Source organism: Taudactylus pleione, unplaced genomic scaffold, assembly GCF_031769625.1.
Source record: "Taudactylus pleione unplaced genomic scaffold, aTauple2 ptg000095l, whole genome shotgun sequence".
Lineage (NCBI taxonomy): Eukaryota > Metazoa > Chordata > Amphibia > Anura > Myobatrachidae > Taudactylus > Taudactylus pleione.
In genome coordinates, this window is record NW_028284497.1 from 5,010,779 (window position 1) to 5,031,726 (window position 20,948).

Consider the following 20,948-nt stretch of genomic DNA (forward strand, 5'->3'; position numbering starts at 1 on the left):
AATGAGTTATATTACAAACAACTAAAAATGGCCTCAGCATACAACTAAGAAAACCCGAAGTAGCGAAAGGTTAAAAATCAGTAAAATTCAAAGCGATTGGGCATAATTAAATCATGCAATTCAAGTGTAACATAAACTGCTATGAATAATCTCTAATCACTGTGGCAAAATGATACATTGGGGACATTTTTGAAAAGCAGTGCAGAGGAAAAAGGCGATATTACCAACAAATCAAATATCTGCTTTCATTTTGTAAACTGTACTTGAAAAAAAACAGATGACATCTCCTAATATTTTTCCAACCACCGTCATCTCTTCGCCACTTTCAACTCCCTCCTCTGCCCACCTCCCCCTCCTTGCCTCCCCTCACCACTCGCTGCCCTTGACTTCGCCCACCCACATCGCATCTAAAATTTAACCCATATGTCAGGACGTCACATGCCACGAGACCCTTGTTACCCCATCACCTCCTTTCCCAGCCTGCCTCTCCCCAACCATTTTACCAACTCTGACTTCATTGTCCTCAGTATCTGGAGATTAATTCATAGCTCTAATCCATTCGTCCCACCCTTCCACCTTCCCCCTTGACCCTATCCCCTCCTGCCTCTTTTGCTCCCACTCCTGATGCCTGTTCCCATCTTGCCTATCCCTTCAATCTCTTCCTCTCATCAGGCACTGACCACAATACATTCAGGCATGCCCTTGTCTCCCCATTCTTAAAACACCTACCCTTGATCCTCACACTATCTCTAGTTACATCTCTCTCCTACCCTTTGCCTCTAAACTCCTTGGACTTCTTTCCTCCCACTCACTGCTTGACCCATTTCACTCTGGCTTTTGTCCTCTCCACTTCACAGAAGCTGCCTTCACCAAAGTTAACAATGACCTCCTTGCTGCCAAATCCAAGGGCCACTACTTTCTGTTCATTCTTTTTGACCTCTCTGCTGCTTTTGACTGTGGACCCTCCTCCTGCAAATCATTTATTCCTGTGTTATTCTGCCTTCTCCTGGCTGTCCTCCTACCTCTCTGACTGTTCTTACTCTGTCTCTTTTAATGACTCCACTTCTACCCCACTTCCTCTACCAGTAGGCATAACCCAAGGTTCTTTTTGTGGACCTCTCCTATTCTCCCTTTATACAGCCTCTTTAGGTGAGCTTATCAGCTCTTTTGGCCTCCAATATCATCTGTATGCTCAGATCTACCTATTCTTTCTTGACCATTCCTCCTCAGTACCTCACTTATATCTCCAACTGTCTCTCTGCTATTTATTCCCAGCACTTTGTTAAAATGAACATGTCTAAGACTGAGCTGATAATCTTTCCACCCTTCCGAACAACCTCACCTCACACAATTTCATTATCTATTGGCAGCACCACCATCTCCTCTAGCCCGCAAGTGCATTGTATTGGAGTTATTCTTGACTCATTTCTCTCCTTCAAACCACACATTCCGTACCTTTCACAGTCCTGCCATTTCTATTTCAAAAAATCTCCAGCATCAGTCTCTTTCTAACCCTAGAGTCAACTAAGACCCTCATCCACTCACTGGTCATCTCTAGACTGGACTATTGTAACCTCCTCTTATCTGGCCTCCCTAACTGCCACCGCTCTGTCCTCAATGCTGTTGCCTGGTTCATCTTCCTCTCCAAATTACATCTGACTCCCCTCTACTACAAGCCCTACACTGGCTCATCTTCCTCTTCAGAACCCAATTCAAACTCCTAACACTCACTTACAAAGTCCTCCCCCAATTCTCTCCGATATACATATTTGACCTTATCTCTCTTCACACTCCCACTCGCCCACTTCACTCCACAAATCAATGCACCCTTTCCCCCTAAGCAAAAAGGAGAAACTCAAACAGGATTGGTACAGTATTAAGCAGTGCACACATATAAAATGTATGTGTCAAGTAAGGAGTTGTTTAATCTTAACAATTCCACTGCATAATTCTGGTATGTACAGAATAGTTCATCCATGAGATGCTGAAAGGAATACGCAGCACTAGTGACCAAAAAACATTGCTTTTCGTTGAAATAACCCCAATGGCATGGTAAATGCAGTTTTGTTTTTAGTCTGCTCATCTATCTCAATATGTCAATAACCCTTGTGAGATCCAGGGAAGATATATGCCATGCAGACTCTCAATTGTTAAGCATTAAACTTATAGATGCTTTTTGCTTAGCTGAAATTAGTAGTTTCATCAGCCTTTGGGACAATGATAACAGGGCTACGCTACTCACTTCTAGACTCTAATTTTTTACCTGGTCCTATTCTCTTTTGGGAATCCTGTAAGGTATTTTTGAGGCCCCCATACATCAGTGACAAATTGCCACAATTCCCCGATCCCTGATGCTGGGGTCGGGCACCGTTGAAATCCAATAAGTTAGCTTCCCTGATTTGCCAATCCTGATCATATTTTGGCAAATCTGGGATATTTAACATGAAGAATTTCCCTGATTCCCTGATGGATCGGCAGTTCCGATTGAATCAGGCAGGGCCGTAGCTAGGGTAGTGCAGCCGGTGCCAACGCACAGGGCACCACAGGTCAGGAGGCACTGTTTGGGCCTGTCAAATTTCTGGTTATTATCATTCTTGCTTGCAGCTTCCTCTTATTTCATCCCCAGCACCTCTTGGCCTCTACTATCTCTTCCCTGACCCTTCCCCATGAGGCCATGGCCCTTTTTTGGGTGCATTATGTCCATTTGAAAAATGAGGGGGGCGCCAATGCTCTTTCTGGCACATGGCACCAAAAAGTCTAGTTATGGCTCTGGGATCATGGCATCAGGGAAATGGCCACCTGATGTATGAGGACCTTTCGTTGAAGTGTTGAGTGAGTGATAAGGAGACAGGTAACTTCCAAGCAACAGAAATGCATAGCAATCAGGGTCACAGCAATCAGGTTCACAACAACAGGTGTGAAATAAGCAAAGATACAGCAGCAAATGGCTAAAGGGCCCCATAAATCAGGTGGCCATTTCCTCTATCCGACCGGAACTGCCTGTTGGAAACTTCAATTGGCGGCTATCGATGATCGCCTTTCCTTCTGATAATAGGGGAAATTCCTCATGTAAAAAATCCCTGTTTTGACCATCCCCCTCATATTTTGGTTGGGATTGCTAAATCAGGGAAATGCAACATTTTGGATTTCACTAATGCCCTGACTCCGGCGTCTGTGGATAAGGGAATTGCGACAATCTGTTGTATGGAGGCCTTTAGTTAACATTGGGATTCTGGATGTTAAGGCTGGAATTAGATTCTGCCCAGCTTCCTGAAAGCACAATTCCACATGTAGCAGATTTGCAGCCTGCACACTGGTATCATTTATTTACTTAATGAAAAAGGGTTTCTTATACCTTGTAGAATTTGGTGAGGGAAAATTTGAACTCTCCAGAGGATGATATTTGAGGGAAGAGTAATGGGGGGTTGATAATTCGGCAACATTTTAGGAAAATTTTAATTATTTATGAAATTACTTGGTACCTTTCATATCAGAAATTTACCCCTGAAGTTTCATTAAACACTTGGATAGTTTTAGAGCTTTAGGTTCTGTCAATATTTGTGCTTAATGTCTATACCATAGGTTGGTCATACCTCCCAACAATGGGGGTAAGCTGAATGGAGCTGTAGGCATGGTCACATCAAGCAGGGTGCGTCTCTGTGTCACAGAGTGGGTTTGCCTAGGGATGAAAAGCTATAGGCAGGCCTTTTCTTTTTAACTGCTGCTCGGCTATGTTGAACAGCATGAACGGGTCATACATCCTGACTCCCAGGCAGATTGTAACAATGCAGTCCCAATTGTACAGATCTCTCTAGTAGAGACTGTCCCACTGAAATCGGATAGGTTGGGAAGTATGGGTTGGTCCCAACACATTTCAGCTACCTGACTTGACCTAATCTGCTTTTGGCTGGTCTGATTGTTGTACTTGTGGAATCAGTAAACAGTTTTTATATTCCCATCTTGTCTTTTTATTACTAGTGTCTAACATTGGATGTATAGGCCTCTCGATCCTGATTCCACTTTATCCTTGTTCCGCTGCATTTTGTTTGTATCCTGAGCTTTGTTCATCCTCTGCTACCTGAATTATACTGCTGCCTGATTGTTGTTTTTGGACATTACCTAACTGTGGGTTTATTACCATTACTGCGCAGAACATTTTCTGTATTTAGTTTGCTTTATTATTCCTGACCACTACTAGTTACTCTATGGGGTATATACAATTGGGCACGAGGTTTAGCGAGGAAAAAACCTAGCACCACTCACGCCCAATTTAGAAATACCGCGGGTATGCACGCTCCCGCTACCCGCGGTATTCAATGAAAAAAATAGTGGTCACAGGGTTTTCAGCTCTGAAAACCCTGCGCCACGTATATAAAAAAATTAAAAATTTCTTCACTTACCTGGCCTGGGGTCTGCGGTGGTCTCCGCGGCTCTCGGTGGCTTCCCCTCTCTCTTCTTACTGGAGAGGGGGCTGCTGGGAGTCCCGAGGGCTCCTGGGAGGCTCCAGGGCCTGGTGGGAGGGGCAAGGGCTGCTGGCAGATGTAATTCTCCCAGCGCCCATTCTGGGGGCCACACGGACACTGGGGGGGCACACTGGCAGTGGGGGTCACACACACTCACTCATACACACTTACAAACACCACACACACTGACATGCTCACCCTGCTGCAGAAGAGCCGGCTCCTGACGCTGGATGCAGAAGGCAGCACTGCAGAAGGTATGTAATTAAGGACTAATTAAGCTAATTGGAAACTTCCAATTGCTTAATTAGTCCTAAGAGGGGGGTGCCTCCGGCGTGCCAGAGCAAGTCCCACGGATTTTTCCTAAAAATAAAGATTTTAGGAAAAATCACGCTTGCTCTGGAGGTGCGTGAAAAAAAAACCTCCCGGTGCAAAAAAACCCAAAAAAAGCACGCACCTAATTGAATAGCAAAAAAAACGGACCTGCACAAAAAACCTCACAGGTGCAGGTTTTTTGCTATTCTCGCACCCAATTGAATATGCCCCTATGTTTCTTTATATTTTGGCTGTTTAGTTGGTATTTAGCGTGTTGTAAAAATATGTTACAACAACTTTGCCAGGCCATTTACACTATATTGATAAAGGAAGTAACGGAAGATTTTTCTTCTTAATATTGATTCTTATCATAAGGAATACCACAATATTCTGTCTGACCAATGTATTGTGACATGAATCACACAGACCAGAGAAAAGTCCAACATAAGTTTATTTTCTCACCACAGGCAGATATACAGGTCAATGCAGTGTTCACAGGCAAAATGTTACAGCAGGTACATATAATCCACCATGCAGCAGATTAGTTCTTTTAATGGACCTTCAAGTCCAGGATCCATAACATTAGTCACCCCTGGGCCTATAACCTGGGCAACTAATTCACCGTGAGGATCATTGTGGATTTGCACTGACACAACTTTAAAGACAGATAACAGGTGCTCAAAACAGAGATCTATAACCAATGGCGCTAAAAAGTGGAACACTAAGAATGCTTGATGTTATTAATAGGTGTCTACACACAGCTGTTTATGGTTGCAAACTAAAAGGAAACACACAAAAAACAGTAAACAACAGCGCTGTGCACCACCTATAGTCTACATTAAAAATAAAAATTAAAAATAGAATGCAATACAAAAATTGTACCAGAAACAAAAAATATGAATGTTAAATGATAAATCATGAAAGATACTTGAATAAAAATACAAATTTAATAATATGAAATAGACATCATTGGCGAATGTAACAAATGTACATATACATATTAAAAAATGTGTCTAAAAACACTAGTCATCAAAAAAGAGCCAATAAACAGTGCAAGAAAATGATAGCTAGTGACATATAAATCTGGATCACCGTATACACCTAATGTAGCAGCTGTGGTTATAGGTGCTAAATGTATGGGCAGAGATTGTTATGGCTCCATGCATACAAGCCTGAAATCTGTTAAAGTTCCACAATAGAAAGCAAGGTGGCTTTCAAAGAAATTATCTTATCCGGTTAGATGATATAAATTTAAAGCATAATTCTCAGACTGTGTCCTGCTGGACACTGATGACCACTGTCCAGAAATGTGGTTTTAGGAATTTAGAACAATTTTCCACTAGCAATTTCAGTGCAGGTTTTATGGACTTACTGTCCCATAGTGAGTGTAATATGCGCAATGTGTCCTCACTCACCAACGCACCTCATGCTCCATCTGTCTCATACCCAGGTCTGCGATTCATACCTCATAATAGAGACAACATAACAGTCTGCAAACTCCGTCCATCTCGTAACAAAAGGACATGCACTTTTCTTGTGCTGATTTGCAGTAGATGACACACTATTGCTCAGTCGCCAGATGACAGTGTGGTGGTCTGTCGGCTCCGTCCGTCTCGTGGCAAAGGAACATGCACTTTCTTTGTGCTAGACTGCGTATGTACTAAGAAGGGAATACATTAAGAGGGAAGTCCAAGAGCAGAGCATTTTGTACCTGGTGGAACGAGTCATGTTGGAGGGTCTGATTTGCACTAAGGATGCAGTCAATATGATGATCGCCTTCCTTGTGATATCACCCATTGTGTACTAATGATACTGGATCAGAACCTCTATACACACCTTCTTATACCTTCTAATGTCCTGCCTATACCTTCTAATGTCCTGCCTATACCTTCTAAGGATGACGCTAGTTTGCGTACGCAGTCACACCATAAATAAAGACTTAGACGTGGAATCTGTGGTTCAAAAGCACAAGTGATATTCAGGTAAAAGTTCAGACAGTTACACGCAATTGATCAAGACACAATTTAGGCGCAAAAGGAAATTATACAGACCGCAAGTACACTATACATACGCAGGCGCTTCCGGACCCAGAGATAGGCATCAGCAAGAGACCCCTCGTCATTCAGCATTCAGCACGAAGACTCAGAACCAGCGTTCGTGCACTCATATTTATACCCCCCCAGAATAAACAGGATAATAGGAAAGTCTGATACTGATATCATTGGTTCTCAGGGGTGAAGCATCTGTTACAGCACATTTAACAGGCTGGTTCAAACAGACTCTCCCTGCCTCTAACAGCTGGGGGTCTTCCTCTTCACGCCTCTCGTAGCATCCTAACAGTTTCTAAAATATACATTTTGTTGCTTGTAGGCTCTGCGATCCATAACTCGGGAATGCATGATGCGATCTCCCCACCGATAACACCGGAATACTGTAAAAAGGATACACATCAGTACAACTCCAAACATGACTTGTTTAGCATGTATAATACCTTAGTTATCAAATATCTTTATTTCTCAGCATTTAAACTAACTGAACCAACTTAAATCATATACTTTAGAGCTTATTGAACCTTATGTGTGAATATGTAATGTGTGGGTATTCAGGGTTTGAAATAAGGATGCTAGTTAACTTGGGGCAGATGTGTGCACATAAAGCTAATAAAACAGCGGTTTCATACAAAGTCCTATGCATTCGCTAATATGTGACTAGTTAACAGCGCAATTGTGTGTATTAATGTGTGTATGAGAAATGGTGAAAGATGCAAATGCATGGTGCTATTAATATTATCGCCACATGTACTAAAATGTGAGTTTATCTAAAATGGCGCTTAGGCGGCCATTCACAAAATGGCATCTTGCGATCTCATTTTCAAGATGGCGTCTTGCGGCCAGTCGCAAGATGGCATCGTCACAATTAAATATTAACCTGAACTTGTCTTAGCCAATTATTCAGCTCGACAGTCCACCCTTTGATAGCAAACAACATGCTATCACAATCTGTTATTGGGATTTAATTTAGGCTTACATTTACATATTATTTGGTGTTATTATGGGATGGCACAAGGTGGTTCTTTATCCATCAATAATGTGTCTCTGGGTGGGGACATAAAACTACTATTATATGCACACCGCGGATCTTGGGAGATCATGTGAAAGGTGTGGGAATGCACCAGTCTTATAATAGCAGTCTTGAAGGGGAATCGAGACTTTACATTATCTGAGGTGTTCTATGAATAACATTTCAATAATACATTCTATGCATGTCTAAATATAATACATCAAACGATGGTATTTCCTAGCTCTGGGTTGTAATGCAGTTCTATATTTACCTCGGTATACATATTATCATTACTGACCACCATCATAGTTTCATTCTTTCGTTTTACTCTGCTTTTACATTTTCCACACTTCAACACAATAGGAACACACCGGACGCATATGCCAATTATTATGATGACAATCAGTATAAGGATTAAGAATTTGCCTATGCTGGCGATCACTTCCTGGACCCATTCCCCTAGACCTGAGAACCATTTTACTGGGTTCAGCCATGACACCCATCCTTCTATCTGTTCCCCTACTTCAGCAACTGAAGCGTAATGGTTCTTGCGAAATTCCCACTTTAGCTGCAGAATCTCATCCATCTTCCGGTCTATCACCTCCTTAGGCTTGCTGGTATCATTGGTGACATAGGTGCAACATTTTACTCCAAATTGGGTGGCCAATGCCCTCCAGTAACAGCAGTTAAATAATTCAACACTAGCCTGTGTTGCACCAGTTCTTTCTTGTACGCTTGCAATTCTTTCCCTGTATACCTAAATGTGTCATTGTACATCTCGGTGATATTATCTTTTAATTTAGCAAGTTCCTGGATATATCTAAAATTTAATGTACCCTGAGCAATCCTGGTGGGGTCCAATGCGACCAGAACTTGAAAGCCAGTTGTCTCACTGATTAACTGAGTGGCTTTATGTATATCACCAGGTACCATATTTCTTTTGCCTCTGTGTTCATATTGTGTGTGAAGATATGGTGACGGTGTGTTTTTATGTATACCCAGCATTTCAACATGTGTGAGGGTCATAACTTCTGGGACTACTCTTCCCAGGTAACACAAACCTTCGGAACTCGGGGAGAGCCATTTATACGCTTTTCTTCCACAGATGAAATATACATTATCAGGGAGAACATAAGGAATGGTATGCATCATTATCATTAAGCACATTTCCCATGCAAACAATCCTATTTCTGGTTCTTCCATCTGGTACATGCAAGTTTCTGGCTGTATTATTTTAGCACAATAACCATTTGGCACCTTACCAATAATTTCTTTGGTGGAACTCAATGTATATCGATACCTAAAATGTTTCCCACCAGACTTAATGGAGCGCAATAGATCATGGTTTATGGACTCATTATCAGCTCTTTGTGAGAAGGTCATGGTCTGATTATTCCCCTTAACTTCCCAACTACCGGGTTTATTGGGGTTGGTTATGTTTAAACAGAAAAGTGATCTATCTACTTGGAATTAATAGAGTTTGAAATGAGGTGGTTTGGATGAGAGGAATTTTCCATCCAATGTTTTCCCTTTTTGTAATTCTAAAATTTCCGTGATATTCAGCGGAAATGGCACCAAAACTACGTTATGCTGTCCCTGGGGCACATGTGAACACACCCAGCAATCAGTTTGATTTAACACTTTGCCTACCATGCTCTGATATTCCTCTAGAGGATACCCACCCCAGTACGGATTATATTTTGGCACCGTTGGATACAATTCTCATCAACTAGGGACCCACAAAGCTCACAAATACAGGAATATTCAGACGATAACCCTCCACACCTTCCCCGAGTATCCGGAATGACGGCTCTTTTAACAATAACAGTACTAAGATTGGAAACACACTCCCCTGATTGGCATTGCACTCCTCCTGATTCCACTCCATCAGCACTGCCATCAGCTCTCGTTTCCTCAATCGGTCCCCCATCACAGACACTGGATATCCCCGGACTGACCAGGATGGTGAACACTCTAAAAGAGAATATGAAAATGAACACAGCAGGCCCCGTCCATTGTCACAAGACCTGCAAATTTCTCTCAGTTCAGGTATCTTACTATGACCTTTTCAATCCTCCCGGAACAAGCTCGCGAGCGACAGATCCATGCTATCAGCTTTGTCTCCGACTTGTTTCTCCACCGGTTGATTTACCTTTTTGCAGTGAGTGAAATGGACCCAAGTATCTCTCTCAGCTACCTTCAAAGATGTAGTACTCATCAGCAGCACCTGGTACGGACCTTCCCACCGATCAGTCAAACAACCTGAACGCAAGAAATTTCTGATCATTACATATTCTCCTGGTTCAACATCATGACAGTTCGTTTCAGGCATATCATTAGACAACAATTTCATTTTCTGCTGCTGTTGCTTTAACTTCTTACTCATTGATATAAGATACTTCACGGTTACCTCGTTGTTGCCCTTTAGATCTTCCTGTGGACTTATAATCAAATGAGGTTGTCTACTGAACAATATTTCAAATGGGGACAGATTCAGAGGAGGTCTAGGAGTGGTCCTTATGCTATGCAGGACCAAAGGTAATGCTTCTGGCCATCCTAGTCCAGTCTCTGCCATGATTTTACTTAGCTTATTTTTAATAGTCCCGTTCATCCTCTCTACCTTGGCACTGGCTTGCAGTCGGTAGGGGGTGTGAAGTCGGCTATTAATACTCATCAGCTTACACATATTTTGAAAAACATCACCTGTGAAATGGGTTCCCCTGTCACTCTCTATGATTTTAGGGATACCGTACCTGCATACAAATTCCTGAACTATTTTCTTAGCAGTAAACGTAGCAGTATTAGTGGCCGCTGGGTAAGCCTCAACCCAGTTAGAAAATACATCTGTGCACACTAATACATACTTAAGGTTCCGGCAGGGTGGTAATTGGATGAAATCAATTTGTATCACCTGGAAAGGCCCATCAGTCGGTGGAATGTGGGACGGTTCGGTAGGGATCGCTTTCCCTATGTTCTTTCTCAAGCAGGTCAGACAGGACATTGCTATCTTCTCTGCTTGTGAAGAAAAACCTGGTGGGCACCAGTATGCCCTCACCAACTTGCACATACCCTGTTTACCCAGGCGAGTCAGACTGTGTGCTGCCTCAGCCAGGCTGGGGTAATATGCCTTGGGGGCTACTGGCTTACCATATCCGTCCCTCCAGAGCCCAGAGGACTCTTGCCCACACCCCTTGGACTTCCAAATGGATTTTTCCTGAATTGAACACAAATTTTGCATCTCAATTAATTTCAGCATATCAATAGTTTGAAATGACATAATTGTTTCAGTTGGAGGAAACATTTTTAACCCTGCTGCCCATTTTGCAGCTTCATCAGCTCTGTTGTTGCCCAGTGACACCGGGTCATCCTCACATGTGTGGGCTTTGCATTTAATTACTGCCACTGCTTTGGGCAGTTGGATTGCTTCTAGAAGATGTTTTATGTGTCGGGAATGTGCAACTGGTGTGCCTGCTGCTGTCATAAAATTTCTCAGACGCCATAAAGCCCCAAAATCATGCACCACCCCGAATGCGTACCTCAAGTCAGTGTAAATGTTAGCAGATTTGCCTGCTGCCAGTTCACATGCTCTAGTCAGTGCTACTAACTCTGCCACCTGGGCTGAGTGAGGAGGACCGAGAGGTTTAGCTTCTATGATGTCTGTGTCATTTACAACAGCATAACCTGTACATGATTCACCTGTGTCTGTTTGTCTATGACAACTCCCATCCGTATAAAAAGTTACATCCACATTCTCTAAAGGTGTGTCATGTATGTCAGGTCTAGCAGTAAAGGTCTGATTCAGATATGTCATACAATCATGCGTATCATTATGTCTGCCAAACTCACCTCCCGCCAGCAACTCCTCTCCGTCCACCCTTTGTACATCATGTTGTACATATGGTAGGTATGTTGCTGGATTCAGCGTACTGCAACGTTTAACAGTAATATTTGCAGGAGCGATTAGAGCTAGTTCCCATTTGGTGAACCTAGCCGAGGAGACGTGATACAGCATGGGGAGTGTAGACAATCATATCATGGCCCAATACTACGTCCTCACTTTTACTCACCAATAAAGCGGTAGCTGCTACACTTCTCAAACAGGTGGGGAGTGATCTTGCTACCGTGTCCAATTGGGCACTGTAGTATGCTACGGGCCTACTGGCATCACCATGTTTTTGTGTAAGGACACCTGCAGCACAACCATCGGCTTCCGTACAATACAAATCAAAAGGTTTTTCATAATCAGATATTCCCAATGCAGGAGCTCTTGTCAGACTATCCTTAAGATTAAGGAAAGCCTGTTCTGATTCCTCTGTGTGTATGATACGATCGGGTTTTGAGGAAGAGACTAATTCCTGTAAAGGTAAGGCCAAAATAGAAAAACCTGGATACACATTCTACAGTATCCACACATTCCCAAGAAGGTACGAATTTGCTGTTGATTCTGCGGCAGTGTCATGTTTTGTATGGCCTGGATTCTATCTGTTGTAAGGTGTTGTAACCCCTGGGTTAGGCAGTGTCCCAAATATTTTACTCTGGATTGGCATGGCTGTAGTTTGTCTTTAGCCACTTTGTGTCCTGTTTGTGAGAGATGAAGTAACAAAAGTTTAGTATTATTCAAACATGACATAAACGAGTCAGAACATAGCAATAAATCATCCACATATTGAATTAGACAGATCCATTGGCAGGTTGAAAAGATTGTAAACAGTCGTGCAATGTCTGGGAGAAGATACTGGGGCTGTCTATGAAACCTTGGGGTAATCGTGTCCATGTGTATTGTAAACCTCTGTATGTAAATGCGAATAGATACTGACAGTCAGGGTGGAGAGGCACAGAGAAGAAAGTTGAACAGAGGTCAATGACAGTGAAATGGGTTGCATTTGGTGGGATTTGCATCAAAAAGACAGCTGGATTCGGCACTACGGGGAATTGGCTCTCTACTACCTTATTGACACCTCTAAGGTCTTGTACCAGCCTATAACCCCTCCCACCACTCTTCTTCACTGGAAAGATGGGACTGTTGGCTACACTAGCTGTACGAACTAAAATTCCCTGTTGCAATAATCGCTCAATTATTGGAAAAACCCCTAATTCTACCTCCTGTTTTAGTGGGTACTGGGGAATTTTTGGAGCTTGCCTTCCGCTTTTTAAATTTACTATTACATGGCTTACGTTTGCCATTAATCCAGTGTCCTGTCCATCTTTAGTCCAAAGAGAATCTGGAATTAGGGACAACATTTCATCTACCTGTGATGGAGTTTCATTTAAAACTGTAGAGTGATACATTATCCTCTGAAGAGTGTCTAACATTTCCCGCACCTCGTATTCCATTCTCTCTGGGATATCTAAAAATCCACCATCATGGGTGCAATATATAACACATCCCATCTTACATAACAAGTCTCTGCCCAGTAGGTTAGTAGGAGCCGCAGCAGCCAGGAGAAAAGAATGCCTAGTATGCAACGGCCCAATAGTAACTTCTGAGGACTTTGTTAAAGGATAATGTTCCACTATGCCTGTTACACCAATTGTTGGTACTGTCTCGTTGGTCACCTGCAAATTAACGGGAGATTTTATCACCGACCTGGTCGCCCCTGTGTCTACAAGATAAGGATATTCAGTACCAGCTACATCAACCATCATGACCGGTTCTTCCCTAGTACTTCCCATTAACCTGACCATCTGTAGACTACAGGTATGACCTGACCCCTAGCGTTGGCTACCATTCTCCAATAAAGCATTTATGGCTACAATTGGAGCTGGTGCCTGATGAACATTTGCTGGCCTCTGTGCATATCCCTTATGGGGATATCTAGGTCTTCCCTGATGTGGGATCCCTACTCCTTTTACTGTACAGTTTCTACTTAAGTGTCCTGTTTGTTTACAGTTAAAACATGTTCGTGTTTTGGATGAAGACATGTGGTGTTGTGAGGTTTGCGCAGAGGGTAAAGGTGGTGGATATGGGTAAGGATAGGGAGGGTAAGGGTATTGTGGGGGATAAGAAGTTGGTGGATATCCTGGGACCTGTGGTTGCATCGGGTTAGTGGGATAGAGTTGTGTTTGTTGTTGAGTGGGGTTAGTGAGAGCACATACTTGTTCAGAAGTGAGTGTGTGTGCAAGTGCAAGTGTGTCTGTTGGCTGTGATGTTACCGTCATTCCCTCCAGAGCTTGTATACTGACAGCCATTAGTTTCTCGCTCTGGGCTTCTCTCTTTTTGGAGATGTTCTTATCATGTTCAATGGCGGTTTCTGTGAGGGTATCCATTGTAAGTCCCCGCCAGCCAGGCTGTGAGGTCTGAACCCGAGTTTTTAAACTCTCTTTCAGACCATCCACAAGTACCGTAACTATCATCCCCCTGTGGTGAGTGCTATATTTAATATCCTCTATCCCAGTGTACTGGGTGATAGCCTGCAGAGCCCGATCGCAGTAATCTTCTGCAGTCTCACTCTCTTTTTGTTTAATGGTGAAAATTTTGTTCCAGTTAACTACTACTGGACAATATATACCCAACTGAGTTACAATGCGGGAAATGTTACCTTGATTTACGTGGTCTGTTAGGGGAACGTCACCATCCAATACACAATCCGTGATAAAGTTTGTCACGTCGGTATTGCGTGGCAGACAGGCCCTTAACACCACACACCAATCTTTATTAGTGGGCTCATGTGAACTACCCAAATTTCTCAAAAATCTTTGACATTTGGCTAATTCCTTTTTGGGATCGGGGAAATCATTTATAATGGAATTTAGTTCTGCTCTTGTCCAAGGACAATGCATTACTACTTCCCTCGTGGGCACTATACCGTTTGCGTCTGCATTTCCATTTGGAACAGTTATCGTCTGAATGGGATGCAGACCGGTAGTGCTGCTACCTTTGACCTGGTTACCTGGCTGGGGGTTTAGTCTGCTGCTGCTGCGTATGGTATGAACAACTTCCTCTGCGGGTGCAGAGGGCATTAACACTTCCCTTGCTGTTACCGATGGAGATGGCGGCACCACTCGTGATTGTGGTGATGCAGCATCTATCATCTGCACAGCATGGGAAATGGCAGACATTACAATAGGCTCATCATCCGCATCATGAAAATTTTCTTTATAATTGCTTAAGAGAGGGTACAAGTTGTTTGTAACATTTTTATGGGTATTTTTGGTTACTGTACTTGCACCTCCATCCACATAAGGTGGGGGAGGTGAGCGTGAACTGCTGGCAATACTCTCCGCGACGCTACCTTGTCGCACGTGCCCGCCATTTTGCGGCTCACCCATATTGCAATTTAGCGTCGCGGATGTATTTTCTGATAATGTGCTCGCGACGCTAGTTTGCGTCGTTTGCACATTGTTAAGCCACGCATCCCCTTCATGCTGCCACAGTTTTAAACATTCAAAATATTTAACCTTTTTCTCTCGGGAGCGCCTCAAACTGATGTGATCCCGGACATTGTCTAACACATTTTTATCGAAACTACCAATTCTGGGAAACGGTCTAACACTCTTTCTCGTCATATTAAACCATAAATCACAATACCTTATTGCATAAGTACCATACTTGGTATGCATGATACGACGGACCGATCCGATCGACGCCTCCATTAGCAGCACATCATTGCCTAACATCTCTACTGTTTGCGTGGCTCCCATTCTGAAACAACTCCTACGCTTTTCAATATAGATTTAAGCCGGTGAAAGACAATCAAGACACTTTCACTTACCTGTGGACGATTTAAGTTGGCGGCGCCCACACACCTGGATAAGATTTAGTAAGGCAACTTCCACACGTGGATAAGATTTGAAAAAGGCAACTTCCACACCCGGATAAGATTTAGTAAGGCAACTTCCACACCTATCAGAGTTTATATGTCGGCTACTCTCACGCACCTCTCTACAACAAAGACAACATGTACACCTGCTACTGTGTATAGAACGGTAAAGCTGCTTACCGAGCAGCTAGGCTAACCCTTGCACCTAGCCCTTAAGGATCATACGATACCCTTAACTTTGTTCAACAAGTATTCACTGTTACACACTTTTTTCCTGTGCAGAAAAATACACGTTAACCCAGGTATTGGTAATAGAAAAAAATGTAAACCTCAATGGCTTTGTTCAAACACATGGCAGCACAACCGGAAGTACGTATACGCTATTGTGCGACCAGTCGCATACACATTAATGCGACTACCACACAACCGTATAATGGCTTTTTAACTGCGTACACAAAAGTGCGCCTTTTTTTTTCTATGCGCAAACCTGCGACTTAGCCGCATACTCAGTACTGCGACACCCCTTTAAACGTAAGGTTCTACCAACAGAGGTAAACAAACTTTTTCCTCTCTTGTCCCTGGATTCTAGTCAGCTCCCTTGATTCACACGGAGACGGATAGCGATCTTTCAGCACAAAGCGGTTGCAGGCAAACCCTGCATGTGGCCACTCCACCCTTTGCTGAAATATCGATGACTGTATGTACCGTGTGAGCAGGTAAGTGACTTCACTACGAGCCCCCAACTAATGATACTGGATCAGAACCTCTATATACACCTTCCTATACCTTCTAATGTCCTGCCTATACCTTCTAAGGATGACGCTAGTTTGCGTACGCAGTCACACCATAAATAAAGACTTAGACGTGGAATCTGTGGTTCAAAAGCACAAGTGATATTCAGGTAAAAGTTCAGACAGTTACACGCAATTGATCAAGACACAATTTAGGCGCAAAAGGAAATTATACAGACCGCAAGTACAGTATACATACGCAGGCGCTTCCGGACCCAGAGATAGGCATCAGCAAGAGACCCCTCGTCATTCAGCATTCAGCACGAAGACTCAGAACCAGCGTTCGTGCACTCATATTTATACCCCCCCAGAATAAACAGGACAATAGGAAAGTCTGTTGCTGATATCATTGGTTCTTAGGGGTGAAGCATCTGTTACAGCACATTTAACAGGCTGGTTCAAACAGACTCTCCCTGCCTCTAACAGCTGGGGGTCTTCCTCTTCACGCCTCTCGTAGCATCCTAACAGTTGTTTCTAAAATATACATCTTGTTGCTTGTAGGCTCTGCGATCCATAACTCGGGAATGCATGATGCGATCTCCCCACCGATAACACCGGAATACTGTAAAAAGGATACGCATCAGTACAACTCCAAACATGACTTGTTTAGCATGTATAATACCTTAGTTATCAAATATCTTTATTTCTCAGCATTTAAACTAACTGAACCAACTTAAATCATATACTTTAGAGCTTATTGAACCTCATTTTCAAGATGGCGTCTTGCAGCCAGTCGCAAGATGGCATCGCCGCAATTAAATTTTAACCTGAACTTTTCTTAGCCAATTATTCAGCTTCGACAGTACTGACTAGTTTCAGAGCGGCATCCTGTACACCAGAAGTATAACTGGCGTTCTTGACATTCACAGTTGGGGAGGAATTTCATTAGAGGATATAAGGTGCACGGAAAGTCTTCCTCGGGGGAATTGTGTCTCCTAACTGGTGTCCTATCTGCCCAATATACCACCATACATTGATAAAGACTTCTGTGCAAGTTGAAACACGTTGGTTTATGGGACTTCAAGCAGCCAGGTCTGAAGGTTGGAATATAGGCAGAATACCCCCAAGCTGACAAACGACCCCAGATTCCTGATCCCAGGGAGTGTATGTTCTATGCCATTTAGGTGTAAACTGCATACACCCACACTTTCTGGTACATTTGTATTCCATTCATTGGTGGTTATTTTTTTATATTTTCTTCTGAATATCTAGTTATTGGATTCCTACTGTTTTTATGTGATTCATCTACATTACAATTTATTGGATTAAGCTATGTCAGCTCTCTTTGTGTTTACATTTTATATGGATTATTGATTCTACAGAAAACTGAAGATTTTACGGGTGTACCTGTCCATTAAAGATTCATGAAAAGTTGAGAAAGGATCCATTTGGAAACGGTTCTTTATCCTTTTTATCCACCCCAGAGACTAATTCATAATATACATTTGAACTAGTTATTTGGACTTTAGGAGGTCTACTGACTAACTTACCTAATTTTGCGCTCAGTGTTTTCTTGTTGTTTGTCATTTCTGTCCAGCCCTGCTCCGTGCGGCTTGCCAAATGGCAGACTTTGCCTAATCCGCTGCATGCGCCCTTGTAGAGGTAAATGTCGCAAGACCAGGACTTGTGGTGGTGATAAAAAAAGGCACTAGTTAGAGTCCCTGACTAGTTTCTTCCCAAATGGGATTTCCTCAGAGGGGTGGAGCAGAGATACCGCTACACTGTCATCTGGCGACTGAGCAATAGTGCGTCATCTACTGCAAATCAGCACAAGAAAAGTGCATGTCATTTTGTTACGAGACGCACGGAGTTTGCAGACTGTTACGTTGTCTCTATTATGATTATGAATCGCAGACCTGGCTATGAGACAGACGAAGCATGAGGTGCATTGGTGAGTGAGGACACATTGCGCATATTACACTCACTGTGGGACATTAACTCCATAAAACCTGCACTGAAATTGCTAGTGGAAAATTGTTCTAAATTCCTAAACACGTTTCTGGACAGTGGTCATCAGTATTCATCAGGACACAGTCTGAGAATTATGCTTTAAATTTGTTATATCATCTACCCGGATAAGATAATGATGGTATACTTACATAGATAGACTTTTTGTTTATGAAAAATCCCACTGTTCCAGCTTTCCATCAGAGTTCAACAGAACACTATCACAGGACACAGGGATTCTCTATATCTGATTCGGTTAGTACTGGTTTAGCACTGCTTACCCAGAGATGTGGCGTAGGGGCTCTACAAGTAGGCACCAGACATAACCAGCAGGGATGTAAAGAAAAATAAATGGCAAGAAACTTGAGGCATGAGGAGAAGGAGGTAAATGGTAATATATACTGTGGAGTGCTATGAGGCAAGAGGCAGGAGTTCTGGTGGAGTGGAGGTTACAGTATAAAACACAGCTAGACCCTGACTGTCCAGAAGATAGAAATGGAGTAATAGGTACAATGGGAGAGTTATGAGACACAAGGCACCACTAGAGCAGCATTGAGAGGCACAGGAAGTCTACAAAAGAAAACCAGAGTACACAAAGAATCCCAGGGAGGCAAGACATCGGGCACTCAGTGCCAGCTCGAGAGCTATCTCGAGGGCACAGTGTGGCCACTGAGAGCGATGACTGGCACTGACCACCAGTTGCTGGCAGCACTTATAAAACTGATGGGCTCATCTTCCAGCTCAGACACGTCCTGGGCCATGATCCATGATTGACGATGCAGAAGCATGACATTATGGAGGTCACACACTTTGAACAGTTACTGAGGGAGGTGAGGTACAACTAGTACAAGAAGTCAGTGGCTGCCTGGAAGAACCTCTGTTCCTTCCCTATGGTCCACTCATCGAGGGGATGTCTTAAGTAGCTGCACAGTGTCATGTGTACCTGCAGCCTACTGAGCAGCCTGCCCCCGCTGTAATTTGAGATCAGTCAGCTCTGCAGGAAGCAGCGAGACAGTCCTGTATTTGTTTTCAGGTATCAGTCTTCTGTGGGGGGCAATGTGTTTGTTTTCCTGTGGGGGGTAATGTGTATTTTTCTTTCCAGTGGGGGCCAATGTGCATATTTTTATTACTGTGCGGGCAAATGTGTGTGTGTTTCATTTCCTGTGGGTGCCAATGAATGTATTTGTTTCCTGTGGGGGCCAGTGTGTTTGTGTTTTTTCCTGTGGGGGCCAATGTGTGTAATTTTTTTCCTGTGGGGGCCAATGTGTGTCATTTTTTTCCTGTGGGGGGCAATGTGCATGATGTTCCAATTTTTTAATCCAATGTTCATAGTTTACTTGTGCTGACCTAAATTTGAGAATTTGAGTATGAAATGGAACGATGCCGATTGATATTTTTTGTAACAAAAGTTAATTATTCTATATTGTTTAGTGATCCCATTATATCATAATAAATGGCACTGCACCATGTTGCATATATTCTTGACTCCTCTGGATTTCTTTTTTTCTCTTCTGTGAAATAATTTGTTTAATTAAAACTAGGAAATTTTTATTTTGGTTAATAAAAGTATTAATTATGGACATAATTAGAATAGGGGTGATTACCAAAAATTCTTCCACAGTGTGCTAGTAGACCTGGGGCTGGCCCTGCAGGTATCTATATGGTTGAATGAAGATCTGTCACTGAGCAAAAGTCTAAGCAGGCAGTGTGTACCTAGCTTAAGACCAGGGGCGTCTTAAGAGAGGAGGGGGCCCGTGTGCATTCCCCGTGCAGGGCCCCCTCCTCCCTCCCAAGCAGCCGGCAGCCGACTGACACTGCTGGCCGTCCACCGCAGAAGCAGTAGACTCTGGGCACTAGAGTGTGCCCAGAGTCTACTGTGCATGCGCAGAACGTGGACAAATGGCCGTGGCGGCCATTTTCCGGTGGTCTGTGCAGCGCTAACACCCAACACGGGACCACAGACAGATGAGTTTTAAACAATATTGGTGCACACCCTGCACCCATTATAGATACGCCCCTGCTTAAGACCCAGTAGATTGCACCTTACCAGTTTTTTGGTGGTGCTACCATAATTACTCTCATACTTAATTCAGTTTCTCATTATGCAACTGCTGGCTAATTTCTAATACTGTGCCTTTTGCATTAGCATTTAAGAAGAGGAAAAAAGCACAGATTAAATAATTTATTAATGATGTTCTAAGAAATGTTATAAATTCCCTGTGGTTGATTTTTAAAAGAAGAAACTACAGTTTCGTATCCTATAAGAAGACTAACATCTTCCTCATATCCACTCTAAAGGAACCAATTCATTAGCAAGAAAAACCCAACAGCAAAGATTTCAAATACAATTTATTTTTTTATTTTCTGATTTATTTTCTTCTTACACACTCTATATATATTTTAAACTTTTTTGCTGGTTTTACTTAAAATTTACAGCACATTTTTTTCAATGGAATTAATAACAGTTACGGTATATTTTAATTATATTAATGATTCACAATGTAATGCACCATGCTAGAGAAATTCTCAGCCATCAATGATTCTAAAACAAGCAATAACGTGGGAGGAAAAGTACAAAGTTGAATTCAATGAAAGGTATAATACTAAAGTGGCAG